Source organism: Miniopterus natalensis, chromosome 2, assembly GCF_054644295.1.
Source record: "Miniopterus natalensis isolate mMinNat1 chromosome 2, mMinNat1.hap1, whole genome shotgun sequence".
NCBI lineage: Eukaryota > Metazoa > Chordata > Mammalia > Chiroptera > Miniopteridae > Miniopterus > Miniopterus natalensis.
The window spans coordinates 136,707,767-136,727,361 of NC_142082.1; the positions used below are offsets into that span (position 1 = coordinate 136,707,767).

The 19,595-nt window shown below is 37.9% G+C and overlaps 1 protein-coding gene across 8 annotated transcripts in view; it reads left to right on the forward strand.

Moving 5' to 3' along the window:
* The window catches only part of R3HDM2 (R3H domain containing 2), a 141,795-nt gene that overhangs the window by 909 nt on the left and 121,291 nt on the right, over positions 1 to 19,595 (forward strand). The window lies entirely within an intron of this gene.

The following is a 19,595-nucleotide window of genomic DNA, read 5'->3' on the forward strand; positions in this document are numbered from 1 at the left end:
TTGTATTTTTGAATAGTAATATTGGCACTTAAATTAGTTTTGTGGCTTTTTTTTCTAATGCTTTTTTTTTTCTTCCTTAGTTTTCTTTTTCCAATATTTCCTTTTTCCCCCTTTGTGGAGCCTGGAGCATAGAGACAAAAATTTAGTGGCAGAGAGTGGTAGGTTAGATTAGGTTAATTCAGTTCATTCTTGTGTTTTTCTTCCCCTGTTGATGTTCTCTACAGGCTTGAGAGAACTAAGGACCTTTCTTTTTTTCTTTTCTTTTTAAAAAATCCTCACCTGAGGATATTTTTCCATTGCTTTTCAGAGAGAATGGAAGGGGCAGAGAGAGAGAGAGAGAGAAAGAGGGAGAGAGATAAAGAAACATCAGTGTGAGAGAGTGTCCCGGCCCAAATCCAACCTGTGTCCCTTCAGTCTTAGGGCGGAGGCTCCAACCACTGAGCCAAACAGCTAGAGCCTGAGGACCTTTCTTGAAGGTCTGATGAATTCTCAACGAAAGTCAAATTTCAGAGTTGTAGTTCCAGCTTTCTTTGTGTCTGCTTTATGATCTATACTGTAGATCTCCACAATTTAAAACAAAATTTAAAAATTTGCATATGTAAAAATAGGGTGCCTGATATTTTTTGATGGAAAGAAGTCAGAAGAGGAGATGGCTTCCTTTTTCTCTCAGAATAAAAACCACAGACTTTACAATTGCCTTTAAAGCCCTAGATCTGCAGCACCCTTTTGCCCCCAATATACCTATTGGTCTGTGGCTGTTCCTTGAGCACACCAGGCGCACTTCTGCCTCAGGAGCTGTGCACTTGTTCCCTGGATCTTCCTGGATAACCATTTCCTTATAAAGCTTGTACAGTCTTGTCCCCACATCTCAGATCTTTACTCAAATGTTACTCTTAACAGTAACATTTTCTTGGCTATCTAAATTGCAAAGCCCCTCCCCCACATACTTTTACTTAATTCCCTATCCCACTTCTCTGCTTTATTTTTCTCCTTACCCCTTATTAACTTATAACATGTTATATATTTAGTCTCCCCCCATAAGAAAGCTTCACAAGGCAGTCCTGTTTTGCTAATTGCTATATCCTTAGCATTTGGCATAGCACTTATCATATAGTCAGTGCTTAACAAATTTTTTGACTGAATAGGTAAAGAGGAATTTTATTCTTGCACTATCTTATTGTCATGAATTTCCAATCATGATTGGTTGTCCTTGGAGTTGTGGAATGGATTTTTACTAGGATTTTGTAAGGTATTTTTTGGAAGAAATTGAGATTTTTTTTCTTCTGTCAGTTCTTGCCACATTTCTCTTAACAGAAGCCTTGGGCTTTCAGGTCTTTGAATGAAAGCACTTTGAAGGCAGAGAGGATGAAGTGTGGGTGATCTTTGGCATTGGTGGTCTTAGACGAAGGTTATCACACATCTCATGTGGCTAGATTTTTACCAACTGCTTCAGGCTCTTCCCTTGAGGTTTGTTCACATCCCCAATGAGAGATATCGGTATCCTTACGTCTTTGGCCTGAGAGAGCTGAGCAGGCTGGTTCCACTTTGAATTTTTCAGTAGACTGGATGTTAGTATTTATAGTCTGGGCTATAGGGGTGAGATATTTTTTTCTTCACTTATGTAGAGAATAGTTGAGCTCAAAAACTGTATGAATAACTTTCTGTAATAGTGGCGGAGTATTTGATAATGGGCAATATTTGATCTTTCCCCCCCCACAAATCCATTTTGGGGACATTTTTAGCAACTAAATTCTATGTTAAGTGTGAAGATAAAAGGCATGCTCATTTATTTTATTCTTTCTTGTTTTTTGATTGGTGCATTTGTTACCTTCATTGACCTTATGGCTGGAGTGACCTGGATGAGATTTCTCTTTGGGGTGGTCTTGTACACTATTCTCCAGATTAGGAAGGCAAGGGTGAGGTAGTTCTTTTAACTCTTTGTGGGAATGGTGGTGGCAAAGCCTAAGGTTTTTGCTTAAACCTTTGCCAGGATATTGAAAGCCACCAGGCCAAAGAGAGAAAGGTGTGTGTGTGTGTGTGTGTGTGTGTGTGTGTGTGTGTGGCAGGGGAAATTGGGGATCTTGTATCTATTGGACTGGATCTGGTTTGGATATTATTAGTGTAAAGAAGTAACAACATCAGAAATACATGAGTAGCTCTCATTTTGTGAATAATTTTTGACATAATTTAGGCAGATTTATAAAAGCTTTTACCACAATTCTATTGTCCCCTTTTAAATCCTTTCACAAAGTTTCTAGAAAGTCTTTCTGAAGCTCCAGAGATAAACAATATGTGCCATGTTCTTACCTCTTACAGATAAATACTGAGTACTGACAACGGTTCAGTGTAGGCGACAGTTTCTGAATGATGCAGTGCTTATTCCTGTTCATGAACTCAAGGAAGGCTTTCAGGAAAAAGCAGATTTGGAGGAAGGGACAAAAAGTGTTGCATTTTTTTTACATGGCCCCAGAAGTATAGAGGAGAGAATTCTGTGAAACTGTGTGTGTATGGGGGGTGGGGGGCGTTAAGGTTTTTCTATGCCTCCTTGTAAGTTTGGATAAGGGACTCTGAGTGTTCCTCTGTGGAATGTGCTGCCAATTTACAAGTAGAAAAATAACTGGACTCATGGCTTGAATATGTGTACATGAATATAGTTGGTGGATCTAATTTTAGAGACCTCCTTCATACACAGTAGCCTCAGTATTTTCCTTCAGCTGTGTCCTTCTCACTCTCTATGTAGAAAACATTCCACTTAATAGTCAAGATAGTTAACTTTTGTTCTTACCATGGTTGCCAGTTAGCAGTATAGTACCTGTTCCACTTCTCCAGTGAAGTTCCTGTGTCCATTCCTTCCTGAATTTATTTCTGAAAACAGATATAGACAGGAAAGATTTTATAATTTTAATCTATTTTAACTCCTCTGAGTTCCCTTAGATTGTCTTAGTGTATATCTGTTTTCTCCAACACTTAAAAAAATTGGTGTTGAAAGCCCTTAATTATAATCTGCAGTGATTTTTATTGTTTTATATGGGATGTATGAAAGGAATGATTCTGGGATGCTTCCTAAATCTAGGTGTTCTTTTTACATTTGAAATATATTTTCTCTCTATACTCAGAAATTGTTCTTTTGCCTTACCCTTCCTTTGTGATTCTGTTGGAAAAGGGAAGAAGAGAATCTAGGATAGTACCCAACTGATAACTTCCAGGAAGCAGTGGGCTATGGATGGGTAGCAGGTGAATGTAGACTTAAGTGACTAAGTGGTCACTCAGAGTTTCTAATGCTATTGGTGGAGGCAGCTCCCCTGCAGCCATCAAAGTCAATGGCAAGAACATGGTGGACCTGTTGTTAAGCCTAATGGACCTCTCCTTATCTTATTCAGTTTTTGCACCATTTGTCACAGTTGATCCTTCTCTTTCTTGAAATGTTTCATTGATATGACTTTTCTTTTCCACTTGCATCCTTGGCTCTTTCCTCCTAGTCATCTCTTAAATGTGTGCTTTCCTTAGGGTTTCTTTTGTACTCTCCCTTTCTACCTCCGATTCTTAAACCTTGACAGCATAAGCATCTCTTGGAGAATTTGTTAAGAATGTGGCTAAGAAAAGCCTTCATGACCTGGCCCCTGCCAGACTCTCTGACCTACCTTGTACCACACTGTCCTGTTCTTACTACAGTGGGATCTTGGTTCTTGAACTTAATTCGTTCCGGAAGGCTGTTCGAGAAGCCAGTTGTTCGAAAACCAAATCATTTTCCCCCATTAGAAATGTAATTTGAATTAATTTGTTCCAGACCCCCAAATGATTCCATTTTAACCTTTCTAATATACAGTACATGTCTAATGTACTGTTTAATCTATAAACATACATTTCTTTTCTTAAATTTATCGAACCACCCCCTACTAGCCTTAAATGAATCACTTTAGAGCACTTGTTGCAGGAGTGCAGCATCTTCATTTTTTCACATATCATTGCTCCAAAACACTGTCACTAGATAGTTGCTTTTCATTTACCTAAATCAACAACAGTTTTTCTTCCTCTTCAATTGCCTGTTTTGTGAGCACTTTCACAACCTTAGCAACATCAGCACACTTGATGGCCTCTGTTTTAAAATTGTGCGAATCATCCATTTCACCATCAACAAAAGCAAAAAAAAAAAAAAAAAGGCACAGAAAGATTTACAGCACCTTTTCCTGAAATGTTAGCAACGGAGGTTTAGCCATAACATAACTGATTTGAAGTCTCTCCTTTGTTTGTGGCCTGAGAGACACTTTTTGTCATGTTGATGTATCAGTCTGAAAGGGTTGTCAGGTTGAGAAGTGAAGTTTTATTCAAAAACTAAGACATTTTTTCCTGTGAACAACTTGGTGGAGAATCGAGTTGGGAGACGTTCGAGAATCGAGGTTTGACTCTAGCTCTAGCCATAGTGGCTTTTTTCCTGCCCCAGGTTCTTTGCTTATAATTCCTTCTGCCCAAAATGCTATTTTACCAGATCTTTACTTGACTTACCTCTTCTCATTACTCAGGTCACAGCTCAAATGATTTCTCCATAGACTTTCCCACACCATCTTATCCAAAATAGTTAACCTCCCCTTTGTGCTTCATGACCTTCCTCTGTTTCATTATTTCCATTGCACCTACCGCCATCTTAAGTTACATTGTTACATTGTTTTCTTGTCTGTAGTCTGGCTCCCACCTAGAACTTCAATCCTTTAAGAATAGGGCCTTATTTATTTTATGACTGCTGTATTCCTAGTGCCTAGAATAGTCACTCGACACACATCTATTGAATGAATGAATGAAATGTGGGTTCTTGGGCCTTATTCCCAGAAATTTTGATTTAGTAGGCTTGGAATGGAGCCTAGGAATTTGTATTTTAACAAACATTTCAGGTGTTTTTGGTGTCTCTGCTCAGGTGTCTTGGATGACTAGAAAAACACAGCTCTATACAATCTGTTCGTCTCAGCCACCCTAATGGCTTTACTTAGCATCTGTTACTATAAGCTGACAATTTGTGAGTCTCTCTGTGTCCAGTTCTGACTTCTTGTCTGAACTCTAGGCTTGTCTATTCAGTGGTCTCTTGAACATCTCCATTTGTCACACAGCACTTAAAATTCAACATGACCAAAGCAAAAATAAATTTTCCTTGGAAATGTGTTTTTCTTTCTGAATTCTTTTTTCTGTTCATGATGCCACCTAGTTGCATAAGCCAGTAACCTGGATGTTATTCTTGAGTCCTTCTTACTCTTTAACATCAATAATCATAAAATTATGTACACTCTTTGTCTGTCTGTGCAGTCTCTCTTGAATCTTTTCATTTTTCTCAATCAGTATCGCCACTTCCTTAGTTCTGGAGACTGTCATCTCTCATCTGGATAACTGATGGCTTTTAACTGGCCTTTCTGCCCTAGTCTTGCTTCCAGTCTTTCATTTAGTTCTGCACCCTTTAGCCAAAGAAAACTAAATCTGTTATGTTCTGCTTAAACCCTTTTAATGTCTTCTTGCTCACTGTGTAAAGGCTAGGCTTATTTATTTATCCTCACCCGAGGATATATTTATTGATTTTAGAGAGGGGTGGGGGGGCGAGAGAGAGAGAGAAAGAAAGAGAGAGGGAGAGAAAGAAGAAGGAAGGAAGGAAGGAGGGAGGGAGGGAGGGAGGGGAAAGGAGAATGGAAGGAAGGAAGGAGGGAGGAGGGAGGGAGGGAGGGAGGAAAGGAAGGAAGGAGGGAGGGAGGGAGGGAGGAGCATTGATGTGAGAAACATCGATCAGTTGTCTCCTGTGCTCTGACTGGGAACTGGACCTGCAACCTTTTTGGTGTATGGGATGATGCTCCAACCAATTGAGCCACCCAGTTGAGGCTTTTTTTTTTGAATACTTAAAATTATTTTATGTTTTAGAACACTTAAAATTCATTGGGGTGACAATGGTTAATATGAACGTACAGGTTTCAGGTGTGGGTTTCAATAGATCTGTATATTGCTCTGTGTGCCCGCCACCTAAAGTCATATCTTCTCCCACCACCATATAGTAAGACCCCCTTCCCTCCCCACCCCCACCCCCTTCCCTCTGGCAGTCACCACACAGCTGTTTGTGTCCGCAAGTTTCAGTTTTATATCCCACATATGAATGAAGTCATTTGGTTCTTAGCTTTTTCTGACTAACTTATTTCACTTAGCATAATATTTTCAAGGTTCATCCATGTTGTTATGAATGGCAGTATTTCATCCTTTCTTATGGCTGAGCAGTATTCTACTGTGTACATGTACCACATTTTCTTTATCCAGCCCTCTATCGCAGTACACTTTGGTAGTTTCTATGTCTTGGCTACTGTGAATATGGGGCCTTTTTTTTTTTTTTAAATCTGGGTACTTTACCTCTCCTGCCTTGTATTTTGCTGTTTTCCCTTTGATCTCAGGGTTAGGCTTCAGCTACAGATGAAGTACTTATTTTTTCGCACTCCTTGTTCTCTCACCTTGTATTCAGGATACAACATTGTTTCCCCTGAATGCCTCTCCACTCCAAAACAACAAAAACAAAAACCCTTACGTGTTCTGAAACCCTTTCAGGGCATCACAAACTTCTCATTTTGTCTGCCTCTTTTGAACCAGTTTCCACAAAGTTTGGCTCATCTTTGTCTTTACCATATTTTCCTCTGTACATTTCATTCTGAGTTTCTGCTCATGCTGAAGTTAAATTTGCTAGAATCATGATCTCTCTTGTGCCAAAAGAGCTCCCTAGAGCATGTGATTTTTGTTTTATTCCTCTACTAGCTGTAAGGAAAAGAGTAAGAAAAGAAACTAGGTAATTTGAGGCTTATATTCTAGAGGTACATTTTCTAGATTGTGATTTTTTAAAAAAAATATGTTTTTATTGATTTCAGAGAGGAAGGAAGAGGGAGAGAGAAATATCAATGATGAAAGAGAGACATTGATCGGCTATCTCCTGCACGCCCCCTGCCGGGGATCAGGCCAGCAACCTGGGCATGTGCCCTGACTGAGAATCAAACTGTGACCTCCTGGTTCATGGGTTGACACTCAACCATTGAGCCATGCTGGCTGGGCTAGATTGTGATTTTTGCCAGTTATGCTGAAGTTAAGTTTTTGCCCTTGTTGCCTGTACCATTAAAGTGGTACCTTTCACATTATCAAGGTATCTTCAGCCTTATATTAATTATCCCTCGTTCAAATTCTCCTTATTTTTCCTTCAGAATTATTTGGTTTAACATTTATTCTTTGTGTTTTACTCTCCATCCTAGCAGTATTTTTGACTATGAGCAAATGGGAAGACCAAGAGGGTTTGCACTTGGAGTATTTTCCGTATATGATAGTGCAGAAATATTTCTTCTTTCTTTTTAACTGAATGTCTATGATGGCTGAAAAATTAAGTTATTTGACCAGTAAGATAGGAGGACTGTTGAAAATACAAACCTGCTTGGTTTCTGCATAGGCTTTGTGAGGGAGTAAAATCAGAGCCAATGCTTAAAACTTTGAATGTTTAACCCTGTTTGAAGTCCTCTGAGGCTCTGCTGGGTTAGCCCTCATTAAATCTGCTGAATCAGTGTCTTTATATATAAAATGGAGTTGATTGTTTCGTTTTATGGTAGAAGAAAACTTGACTTTTGGAGGTATTTCTTAAGGTTGAATACAGTAATACTTCTTGCTACATCTGTTGATTTAAAATGTAAACACTTGAGATTAAAGCTTCACTTAATGAATTCTCTTAGGTTGGTTTCAATATTTTACTCCACCTATAGTTAGCAGATAATACAAAAGAGGGACAAACAGGTATTTGCAGATATTAAATGAGCATACTTTCCATGTAGCTGGGATGTATTTATACCTGTTTGGTGGCCAAAGTCGGCAAGCATAGCTTACCTCACAGATCAAATTACTAGTCTCTAAATAATGTTCTCCAGTGCTATTAAATAACAGAACAGCATTGAAGTTAATATTGGCAGAGAGAAAGTGGTGCTTTATTTCTGTGTGCTTTTTTCCACCTCATTTTCTTACTTTCTGTCTTTGGAATTAACATTGCTTTCATAACTGTTTTTCTACGGCTTGATTTCTTACAGGTTGGAAAATGGCAATTGTCTTTTCAATTTAGCAGACTGGCGGGATCCAGCCATAGGATCAGTAAAGTGTTCTAGCCATGAGAGTCTCTTCTGTGTTCTCTATTCTATGCTGTTATTTATTGTTGACTTGTGTTTTGCTCAATGCCCACAGTAGGGGACATAAATTTAGCTATATATATGTGTGTGTGTGTGTGTGGAGAGAGACAGACAGAGAGAGAGGGAGAGGGAGATTCTGACACATGAGGCCCCCTGGGAAGGTTATAGATTTTCCATTAAGGATGACAGGCATTCACTTGCCACTGTTTCATTTTACCAACTCAGCTTTTTTCACTTAAAACAGATGCAGTTCTATTATCTAACTGCTTTGGTGTGTTAGCCTATCATATATTATTAGGTTATAAATCAGATAAACCTATTATTATTATTAGTCTGTGTTAGAAAAAACATTACTCGTCTGTGTTTGAAAAAAATTACTTTTTTATATATACAATTAAAAAATCCTTACCTGAGGATATTTTTCCCATTGCTTTTCAGAGTGGAAGGGGGGGGGGGGAGAGAAGCATTGATGTGAGAGAGACACATCTGTTGGTTGCCTCCCGCATGTGCCCCAACTGGGGCTAGGGATTAAGCTACAACCAAGGTGCGTGCCCTTGGCTGAAATAAAACCTGGGATCCTTCATTCTGTGGGCCAGTGCTCTAACCACTGAGCCAAACTGGCTAGGGCAAAAACATTACTTACATGTTTTCTTTCCAGGACAGTTCTCTGTTAAAATAGTTTCTGGTCCTCCTGTACTGTTATGATAGAAAGAGGGATCTTCAAGTCAGGTTTATAGAACTGCTTCCAAAGTAATACCTAACATGAAGAAAATTTATGATAAGAACAACTCATTCCTTTACTCAAATGTGTATTAGGTGCCTGTTATTTATTAGATATTGTTATATGCTAAAAATACCAAGATAAATGAGACATTGTCTCTATCCTCAAGGAGCTTGTGTTTTATTATAGATTACAAAAAAACTAAATAAATTACAAGGTCATAAGTGTTACACAAGGTGGTGATAAAATGTAAGATGAAGAACCTGGCTGGGCGTGGCTCAGCGGTTGAGTGTCGACCTAGGATCCAGGCGATCGGGGTTCGATTCCCGGTCAGTGCACATGCCTGGGTTGTGGGCCTGATCAATGACTCTCTCATCATTGATGTTTCTATCTCCCTCTCTCCCTCTCCTTTCCTCTCCCTGAAATCAATAAAGATATATTAAAAAACCCACAAAAATGTAAGATGAAGAAAAAAGAGGGATGGTTAACTAAATGACAGAATCAGATTCAGCTTTTCAGAGGAGGTAAAGTTTGAACTGGGTCTCAGTGGATTAATTAATTCAACCAGCATATGAATAGCTAGAGTATTAGGTGCTAGGGGTATAAAAGAAAAAGACCTAGTTTTTACCTTCAGAGAGCTCAGACAAGTCAATCAGTGATACCATAGCCTGATGAACACTGAACTAAAGGAATGCACAAGGTGCTTTAGAAGCACAGTGAAGATCTGGAAAGACTGTCAGGGGGTGATACTCCAGCTGAATCTTGAAGGGCTGACATCAGTTAGCCAGGTGAAATATGGGGAAGAGAGTTCTAGGGAGGAACTGCATATATAAAGGGTGGAGGTGTACAGCAGAGCAGCATGATGCCTTTAACAAACTGCAAGGAACAGGATGTGCCTACGCCTAGGATGCTTATGGGATTAGTCAGAGAAAAGGCTCTAGGTAGGGACCTGATTTTGAAGGCATTTTTTGATAAGCTAAAAAGTTTGAATTTTGTCTTAAACTATGAAAACTCTTGAAGGATTTGGTTTTTTAAAAGATCAGTTTAAGCAATTTGGGAACTAGTTTGGGAAATAGACTGGAATAAGGAAATAAACTGGAGTCCAGTTTAAGGGCAATCAAAATAATCCAGATAAGAAATAGAGTCTTAAGTGGTCCTGTCAAGGATGAACAGATTCAAGAATTTAGTGGGTAGATCTGTTAGACTTGGAGGTGTGTGTGTGAGTATAGAGGTGAGAGGGATGAGATTTGTATGACTCCTACTTTTCTAGGTTCCATCCCAGGGTGGATGGTGATATTATTTATGACTTAGGGCATACAGGAAGTTGATTGGGAGTAATAGTGAGGTGTTTGGTTTTGAATTGGTTGAATTTGACGTACCTGTGAAACTATGTGGAAATGACTAATAGGAAGTTAGATCTGTACCATTCTGGAGTTGGAGAGAGATACTGGGGCTGGAGAGACATTTAGGAGTCAATAATATATATGTTGTAGGTCATCTAAGGATCATGTCAAGCTGAAGAGCTGAAGGCTGAGGAGCCTTGGAGAACACTAACAGTTAAAGGTGTGACTGGTAGTAATGGAGTCCTGGAAGAAAATCGAAGAAGCCAAGAAGGTAGATGGAGAACCAATAAAATGTGTGTGATAGCACCTTAGAGGAGAGAGTTTCAAGAAGGAGGCAGATAGTTGTTTTAGGTGTGAAGTCCTTGACCATATGGAGAAGAGGTAATCTAGAGCAGAGGTATAATTGGCACTATCTTCTTAATCAAGACAGAAGGAAAAGGTCAAGAAAGGAGTGGAGACAAATGTTTGGTATCTGAAGAGAGGGATTTAAGATAGTTCCACCTTAGGGCTTTAATTTTCCTTGTGATGTAGGATAGTTCTCCTTTTCAGTTCAGGGGCTGTGTTAAGAGTAAAGAGAGTTGGTAGGATAGGGGTCTTGAGAAGAGAGCCCAATTTGAATGGCTTTTGAGAGAATGGGAGGGATAGCTGATTAGGGGTATGTATGTATGGCTAGGCAGGCAAAGGTAGGGTGGTGGGGTGGTGTAAGAGTGGAAAGGCTTTTCAAGGAGATAGAATAGCCTGGGCAAAGACTTAGGAGTACTAAAGAATATGGTATGTATGGAGAAGTAGCAGTATTTTGAATGGCTAGAAGGATGTATATAGAGCCTGCTTTTATGTTAGACTTTAAGAACTATATTAAAGAACATGGAATATTTTAAGCCAAAGAGGAACCTCTGAAGATTTAATCAGATAAATGGAATGATTGTTTTACAAAGGTAACACAGGTAGCAGTTTGGGGAAATACAGGGGATTTAGAGTAGAGGGAGAGATACTGGTTAGGAGGCTGTTATAGTAGTCTCTGCAGAAGATGTTGAAATCAAGATAGACCAGGGTATGATGGGTAAGAAACAACTTCAAAATCTTAATACCTTGAAACAATACTTTATTTCTCACTCACACTGCATGTCCATCAAGAATAGGTTATAGGCTTTTAATTGTTCAGGGATAGAGGCTGACAGAGCAGTCATCATTGAGAATATGGCCATTTCCTCTGCTGGAGACAAAGAAGAGCTCTAGAGGTCTTGCCCTATTTAACTAATATCTCTACCCAGAGTGATGGGAGTAGAGAAGAGGAGACAGGAGCTGAGTAGATCAAATGGATCCAGGAGATGGTGTCAGCATTTGGAGATTTGTTAAATGTGGAGGAGAGGAAAGGGATTGTGAACAGCTGACTCTGTTTCTGTTTTGGGTGACTGGTATCGTTAACTGAGATAAGACAGGAGAAAGGAGATAAGAAAGGGGCAGATTTTAGGAGCCACCTGCATGTGTAAAGCAAATATTAACAGACCTAAAGGGATAGGTAGACAGCAATACAATAATAAGGGGGACTTTAATACCCAACTTTCATCAATGGATACATTTTCCAGATAGAACATGAATAAGGAAACATTGGCCTTAAGTGATACATTCGATCAGATGAACTTAACAGATGTATATAGAACAATCCATTCAAAAGCAACAGAATACACATTCTTCTCAAGTACACATGGAACATTCTCCAGGGTAGATAATATATTAGGCCACAAAACAAGTCTTAGCAAACTTTAAATTTAAATCATATCAAGAATCTTTTCTGACCACAATTAAAAGAAGAAAACTGGAAAATTTACAAATATGTGCAGATTAAATATATACTACTGAACAACTAGTGGGTCAAAGAAGAAATCAAAAGAGAAATAAAAATAATACCCAGAGACAAATGAAAATGAAATATAATATACAGAATGCAAAACCTATTGGATGCATCAAAAGCAGTTTTAAGAGGGAAGTTCATAGAGATAAAACATTAAGAAACAAGAAAGATCTCAAATAATCTAACTTTATACCTCAAGGAACTGGAAAAAGATTAACAAACTAAGCTCAAAGTTAGCAGAAGGATGAAAATAACAAATATCAGAGCAGAAATAAATGAAATAGAGACTAAAAGACAATAAAAAAGATTAGCAAAACTAAGAGCTGGTTTTTAAAAAAGAAACAAAATAGATAAACCTTTAGTTAGACTCACCAAGAAAAAAGAGAATTCAAATAAAATCAGAAGTGGTAGAGGACATGTTACAACTGCTACCACAGAAAAACAAAGGATCATAAGAGACTACTACAAATGATTATACACCAGCAAATTGGACAACCTAGAAGAAATGGATAAAGTCCTGGAAACACACAGCCTACCAAGACTGAATCATGAAGAAATAGGAAATCTAAACAGACCTATTATTAATAAAGAGTATGAATCAGTAATCAAAAACCTCCCAACCTGGCCCATGACTCAGTTGGAGTGTTGTTCCTTATACCAAAAGGTTGCGGGTTCGATTTCCAGTTAGGGCACTTGCCTAGGTTGTAGGTTCAATCCCTGTTCGGGATGTGTAGGGGAGGCAATCTGTCGGTGTTTCTCTCTCACATTAATGTTTCTCTCCCTTTTTCTGAAAATCAATAAAAACATATCCTCTGGGGGGGATTAAAACAAACCCTCCCCCCCAACATACAAAAGTTCAGGACCTGATGGCTTCACTGGTGAATTCTACCAAACGTTTAAAGAATTAATACTGCCTGGCCAGGTGTGGCTCAGTGGTTGAGCGTCGACCTAGGATCCAGGCGATTGGAGTTCAATTCCCGGTCAGGGCACATGCCCGGGATGCGGGCTCAATCCCCAGCGACTCTCTCATCATTGATGTTTCTCTCTGTCTCTCTCTCCTTTCCTCTCTCTGAAATCAATAAAAATATATTTAAAAAAAGAAAAGAATTAATACCAATTCTTCTCAAACTCTTCCAGAAAATAGAAGAGGAGGAAGCACTTCCAAACTCATTTTATGAGGCAAGCATAATCCTGATACCAAGATCAACCAGGACACTACAAGAAAATAACAGGCCAATATCCCTGATGAACACAGATGCAGAAATCCTCAACAAAATATTAGCAAACTGAATTCAGTAATACATTAAAAGGATCATACATCATAATCAAGTGAGATTTATTTCAGGGATGCAAGGATGATGCAACATTTGCAAATCAATTTGATACACCACATTGACAAAATGAAGGCTAAAAACTGTCTGATCATATCATCTCAATAGTTGTAGATAAAGTATTTGACAAAATTCAATATCCATTTATGATAAAAAACTCTCAACAAAGTGGGTATTGAGAGAGTGCACCACAACATAATAAAGACCACAAGCTAACATTATTCTCAGTGGTGAAAAGCTAAAAGCTTTTTCTTGCCATTTAAAAAATAAATCCTCACCCAAATACTTGTTTATTGGTTTTAGAGAGAGGAAAAGATTGAGAAAGAAACATTGATATGAGAGAGAATCATTGATCAGTTTCCTCCCACATACACCTGACTGGGGATCAAACCCACAACCCACGTATGTGCCCAGACGGAGAATCAAACCTGCAACCCCTTTGATGACCTTCCAACCAACTGAGCCACCTGGCTGGGGCTCCTTGTCATTTTTATTCAACATACTATTGGAAATCCTATGTGGAGTAATTAGGCAAGGAAAAAAAAAATAAAAGGTATCCAAATTGGACAGGAAGAAGTAAAACTCACTATTTGCAGATGACATGATATTATATATAAAAGACCCTAAACACTCCACCAAAAAACTCTTGGAACTAATGAATGAATTCAATCAAGTTGCAGGATACAAAATCAATATATAAAATTAGCTGTTTCTATACACTAATAATCAACTATCAGAGGAATTAAGGAAATAATCCCATTTACAATTACATAAAAAATACTAAAGTACTGCCCTGGCTGTGTAGCACAGTTGGTTGTAGCGTTGTCCCATACACAGAAAGGTGGCGGGTTTGATTCCAGGTCAGGGCACATACCCAGGTTGCAGGTTCCATTCTTGGTCAGGGTACATACAGGAGGCAACTGGTTGATGTTTCTCATATTAATGTTCTTCTCCCCTTCTTTCTTCCTCTCTCTCTTTAAAATCAATAAATCATACCCTCCAGTGAGGATTAAAAAAAACCCAAAACCTAGAAATAAGTTTAACCAAGAGGTGAAGGACCTGTATCCTGAAAACTGTAAGACATTGATGAAAGAAATTGAAGACACAAATAGATGGAAAGATATTCCATGCTCATGGATTGGAATAATTAATATTGTTAAAATGTCCACCCAAAGCAATCTACAGATTCAATGCAATCCCTATCAAAATTCCAGTGGTATTTTTCACAGAGATAGAATAAATTCTAAAATTTGTTTGGAACCACAAAAGACCCTGAGGAGCCAAAGCAATCTTAAGAAAGAACAATACTCGAGGCATTACATGTCCTGATTTCAAACTATATTACAAAGTTATAGTAATCAAAACAGTATGGTATTAGTGTAAAAAGACAAATAGATTAATGGAACAGAATAGAGAGCCCAGAAATAAACCCATGCATATATGGTCAGTTAATTTATGACAAAGGAGCCAAGACTGTATAATGTGGAAAGGATAATTTCTTCAGTAACTGGTCTAGGGAAAACTGGACAGCCACATGCAAGAGTAAAATGACCACTATCTTATATACACGAAAAGTAACTGAAAATGAATTAAAGACTTGAACTTAAGACCTAAACCATAATACCTCTAGAAGAAAACAGGAAGTTAGCTCCTTGATGTCTGTCTGGGTGATGATTGTTTGGATTTGACCCAAAAGGAAAGGCAATAAAAGCAAAAATAAGTGAGACTACATCAAACTAAAAAGCTGCACAGCAAGGGAAACCATCAACAAAATGGAAAAACAACCTACTGAATGGGAGGAAATATTTGCAAATTATTTATCTGATAAGGTATTAATATCCAAAATCTATAAAGAACTCATATAACTCAATAGAAAAAAAATCTGACTAAGAAATGGACAGAGGAACTGAATAGACATTTTTCTAAAGAAGATGTACACATGGCCAACAGGTACCTGAAAAGGTGCTTAATACCACTAATCATCAGGGAAATACTAATCAAAACCACAATAATGTATCACCTCTTACTTGTTAGAATGGCTATTAAAAAGATGACATGTGTTGGTGAGGATGTGGAGAAAGGAAACCTTGGTTCATTGTTGATGAAAATGTATATTGGTGTAACCACTATGGAAAACAGTATGGAGAATCCTCAAGAAATTAAAAATAGAACTGTATGACCCAGCAATTCCACTTCTGAGTGTATATCAGAAGGTAATGAAGTCACTATCTTGAAAAGATATCTGCTCCCCCGTGTTCATTGCAGCATTATTCACAATAGTCAAGACAAGGAAACAATCTAAGTGTACAGCAACAAATGAATGGATAAAGAAAATGTGGGTGTGCGAGAGCACACACACAATGGAATATTATGCAGCTATAAAAATAGAAGGAGATCCTGTCATTTGTGATGACATGGATGGAGGATGTACCTTGAGGGCATTATGCTAAGGGAAATAAGAGAAAGACAAATACTGCATTTATGTGGAATCTAAAAAAGAAAGAAAAACCGAACTCATAGATACAGAGAACAGATTAGTAGTTTCCAGAGGCAGGGGAGTGAGTGATGGATGAGATGAGTGAAGTTGAACAAAAGGTAAAAACTTGCACTTATGTAAAATATAGTCCTTGGTGATGTAATGTATAATATACTGACTATAGTTAATACTGTATTTTGTATTTTGAAAGTTGCTAACAGTGGATCTTAAAAGTCTTCATCACAAGGAAAAAAATTTGTATGTCTAGTGATGGATGTTAACTAGACTTAGTGTGATCATTTTGCAATACATACACATATTGAATCATTATGTTGTATGACTAACTAATAATATTATATACTTACCAATAAAAAAATGGGGGCAGGCTTGTCGTTAGAGGAGTGTTGGTAGAGATTTCACTTTTGGAAATGTGTAGCAGTTAGTTGTCTAAATAAATCTGGAGCTCTTGAGAGAGGAAGGCGTCTTTGGTTTTAGAGTACACTGCCCATGAAGAGGGTTCAGCCCATGATAGGGTATGGCAGTCCAGGGCAAATTAGTAAGAGTGATGAGACAGTTGAGATGAGACCCCAGGAAACATCAGAATTTAAGAGGCACTTATAGCCTGATGGCATTGGATTTTAATGTAAAGATTGACCTTTTGGGGACTAAGGCAGCCTGTAGCCTGTGCCTGTTCCTGACACGTAACCCAGTAGTGTTTTGAGGAAGGAGAAGATGTAAGCTGTGAGAAACTGCTGCTTTGACCATTTGACAACTACTTCAGAGTATGTTAGCTCTGTTATTTGTGCTAATGGTGGATTTATTTTTATTGGTCTTTAGTTGGAATGCATTTTAATTCTTTTGTTTGAATTTGGATATATTTGGTAATTCACAAAGTTTCAATAAAGTTATTGTAGTTTATAAGCTAGTTGCCAAGACACAAACAAAAAATTGGTTCAGTTTCCCCATACTTACAAGGTAATTAAGTGAACAAAGAATGACATCATGAAAGCATAATAAGAGCTTATTAGATCCTTTCATCCTCAGAATAAGAATTGCCATGGAGTAATACTGCATTATCCCTATTTTACAATTGAAGCTTAGGGAGTGTCTTAGTCTGTTCGGCTGCTGTTACAAAATACCACAGACTGGGTGGCTTATCAACAACCGAAATTTCTTATAGTTCTAGAGGCTGGGAAGTCCAAGATCGAGGCACCCGCATGATCACATTCTAGTGTAGGCTCTCTTCCTGGTTCATAGTTTTTTCTCATTGTATCATCATGTGGTGGAAGGGGATAGGGATCTCTCTGGAGCCTTTTTTTTTTTTTTTTGTGAGGCACAAAACCCATTCGTGAGGACTCTACCCTCATGACCTAATCACCTTCCAAAGCCCTCACCTCCTAATACCATCATCTTTGGGGGTTAAGATTTAACCTATGGATTTGGGGAAGACACAGACTATAGCAGAAAGGCGAGATTAGGTTTTTGCCCATCATCATGCAGCCAGAACATAACCCAGTTTCATGCTGAAGTCTGTGCTATAATCACCACCTGAAATTGCTTTTTAGGACAGAGCAAAATTTACACTAGGGAGCCAAGAGTTTGGGTTAATGTTGCTTCTTCTTTTTTAACCCAGCTTTTTTATTTGGTAGAATTCCAAACTACAGAAAAGTTGAAAGAGTGATACTGTGAACACCAGTATGGCTTTTACTTACATTTATCAAATATTTTGCCACATTTATGTTTGTCACATTCACTTTCTTTTTTAAAAATTTATTTATTGATTGATTTGAGAGAGAGGAAGTGAGAGAGAGAGAGCGCACATTGATTTGTTGCCTCACTTGTTTATGCATTCATTGGTTGATTCTTGTATGTGCCCTGACTGGGGATCAAACAGGCAACCTTGGTGTATCAGGATGACGCTCTAACCAAATGAGCTACCTGGCCAGGGCTCACATTCACTTTCTATACCCCTTTCTTCCTTCTCCCTCTCTCTCTCTTTCCACTCTCTTACTTCTTCACTAGCCACACATATATACATTTTTAAATTGTGTATTAGGAATTTTTATTTAGTGTATTAGAAAATTACAGACATCAGGAAACTTTACCCTAAAATTTCTTAAGCACATATTGCCTAAAAACAAGGTTTTTCTATATTATCACAGTACTATTACCAAACCCATTATGACACTTAAAATATTTGAGTAATATAATAATCATGTATAGTCTATACTCAGATTTCCTCAATTATCCTAGTAGTTGAGATATTGCTTTGTAGCTTTCCTTCCAGTCCTGGATTTATTCAAGGATCATGCATTTAATTGTCATGTCTTTTTATTATTTTAATTCAGAGCAGTACTCTTCTTTTTTTTCTCACGTCATTGATATATTTGAAGAGCCAAGGCCAAGAATGTGTTAAAAGAATGTTTTATAATTTGTATTTGTCATGTTTAGATTCAGCTTAAACATTTTTGGCAAGAAGATGATGTGTGTTTCTCTGTGCACGTAATGTCATTATTTGTGTTACTAAGTTTGATCACTTAGGTTGATGTCAACTACATTTTTTTGTAAAGGTAACTTTTCCTCTTTGTAATTAAGAAACGGCCAGAGGGATGATACTTTTAAGATTGTGTGATTCTTCTGTTCCTCAACATTTTACCTAGTGGCCTTAACATCCATTACCTGAATAAGTTATTATATTGGTGGTTGCAAAATGTTGGTTCTCTCATTCCTTCTACATTTACTAGTTGGTGGTGTTCTATAAAGAAGAATTTGATTTCTCTCTTTTTTTGTTTTTGTTTTTGATGAGCACTATAATTTGGTATTTTAAAAAACTCATTATGTTTCAACCCATTTCTGTCAACATTAAGAACACTGACTATATTCAGTCTTAAATACAGCAGTTGTCATAGTTTGGTCAATGGGAGCCCCTTCAAACTGACTTCTATTTCCTTTTGACATGAACAGATCAGGTTTTGAGCACTTTCTTATGCTGTGGCACAACAAGGTTTTTGAGGTTCACATTGTACTTTATTTGCCCCAGACCTGGAGTCAATCATTTATGCAAGGAACCTTGATTCCTTTTTTGGGAAACTGCTTCTCATTCTAAATTATCTATCCTTTGCTATCGTCATGGTATCAGTTATTTCCAGTAAAAAAAAGTTTAGTGGACTCTAGACCTAAGACCCAGATGTACTTAATAATAAAGTGTTTAAATTGAATTATTTCTCAAAACGAAGTGAGTTACAGGCACTGATAATGACTTGCTATGGGAGATGGATACTGAGAAGAAAACTGGTATTGTATCAATGCTCTTCAACTTACGAGGGGGTTAAGCCCAAGAAACCCATCGAAAGTTGAAAATATTGTAAGCCAAAATGCATTTAATACACCTGACCTACTGAACATCATAGTTTAGCTTACCCTACCTTAAATGTTCTTAGAATACTTAGACATTAGCCTACAGTTGGGCAAAATCATCTCACTACCACTGCCCACCATCATGAGAGAGTATCATGCTACATACATATCGCTAGCCCAGGGAAAGATCACAATTCAAATTACAATTTCTAGTGAATGTATATCACTTTCATACCATACAGTTGAAAATCATTAGTCAAAGCAGCGTAGTTGGGGAACATCTGTATTGTTTCCCCCCCCCCTAACTTGGTGATGACATGTGAAGGTGAAAATGAGTTTCCATGTCCTTAGTC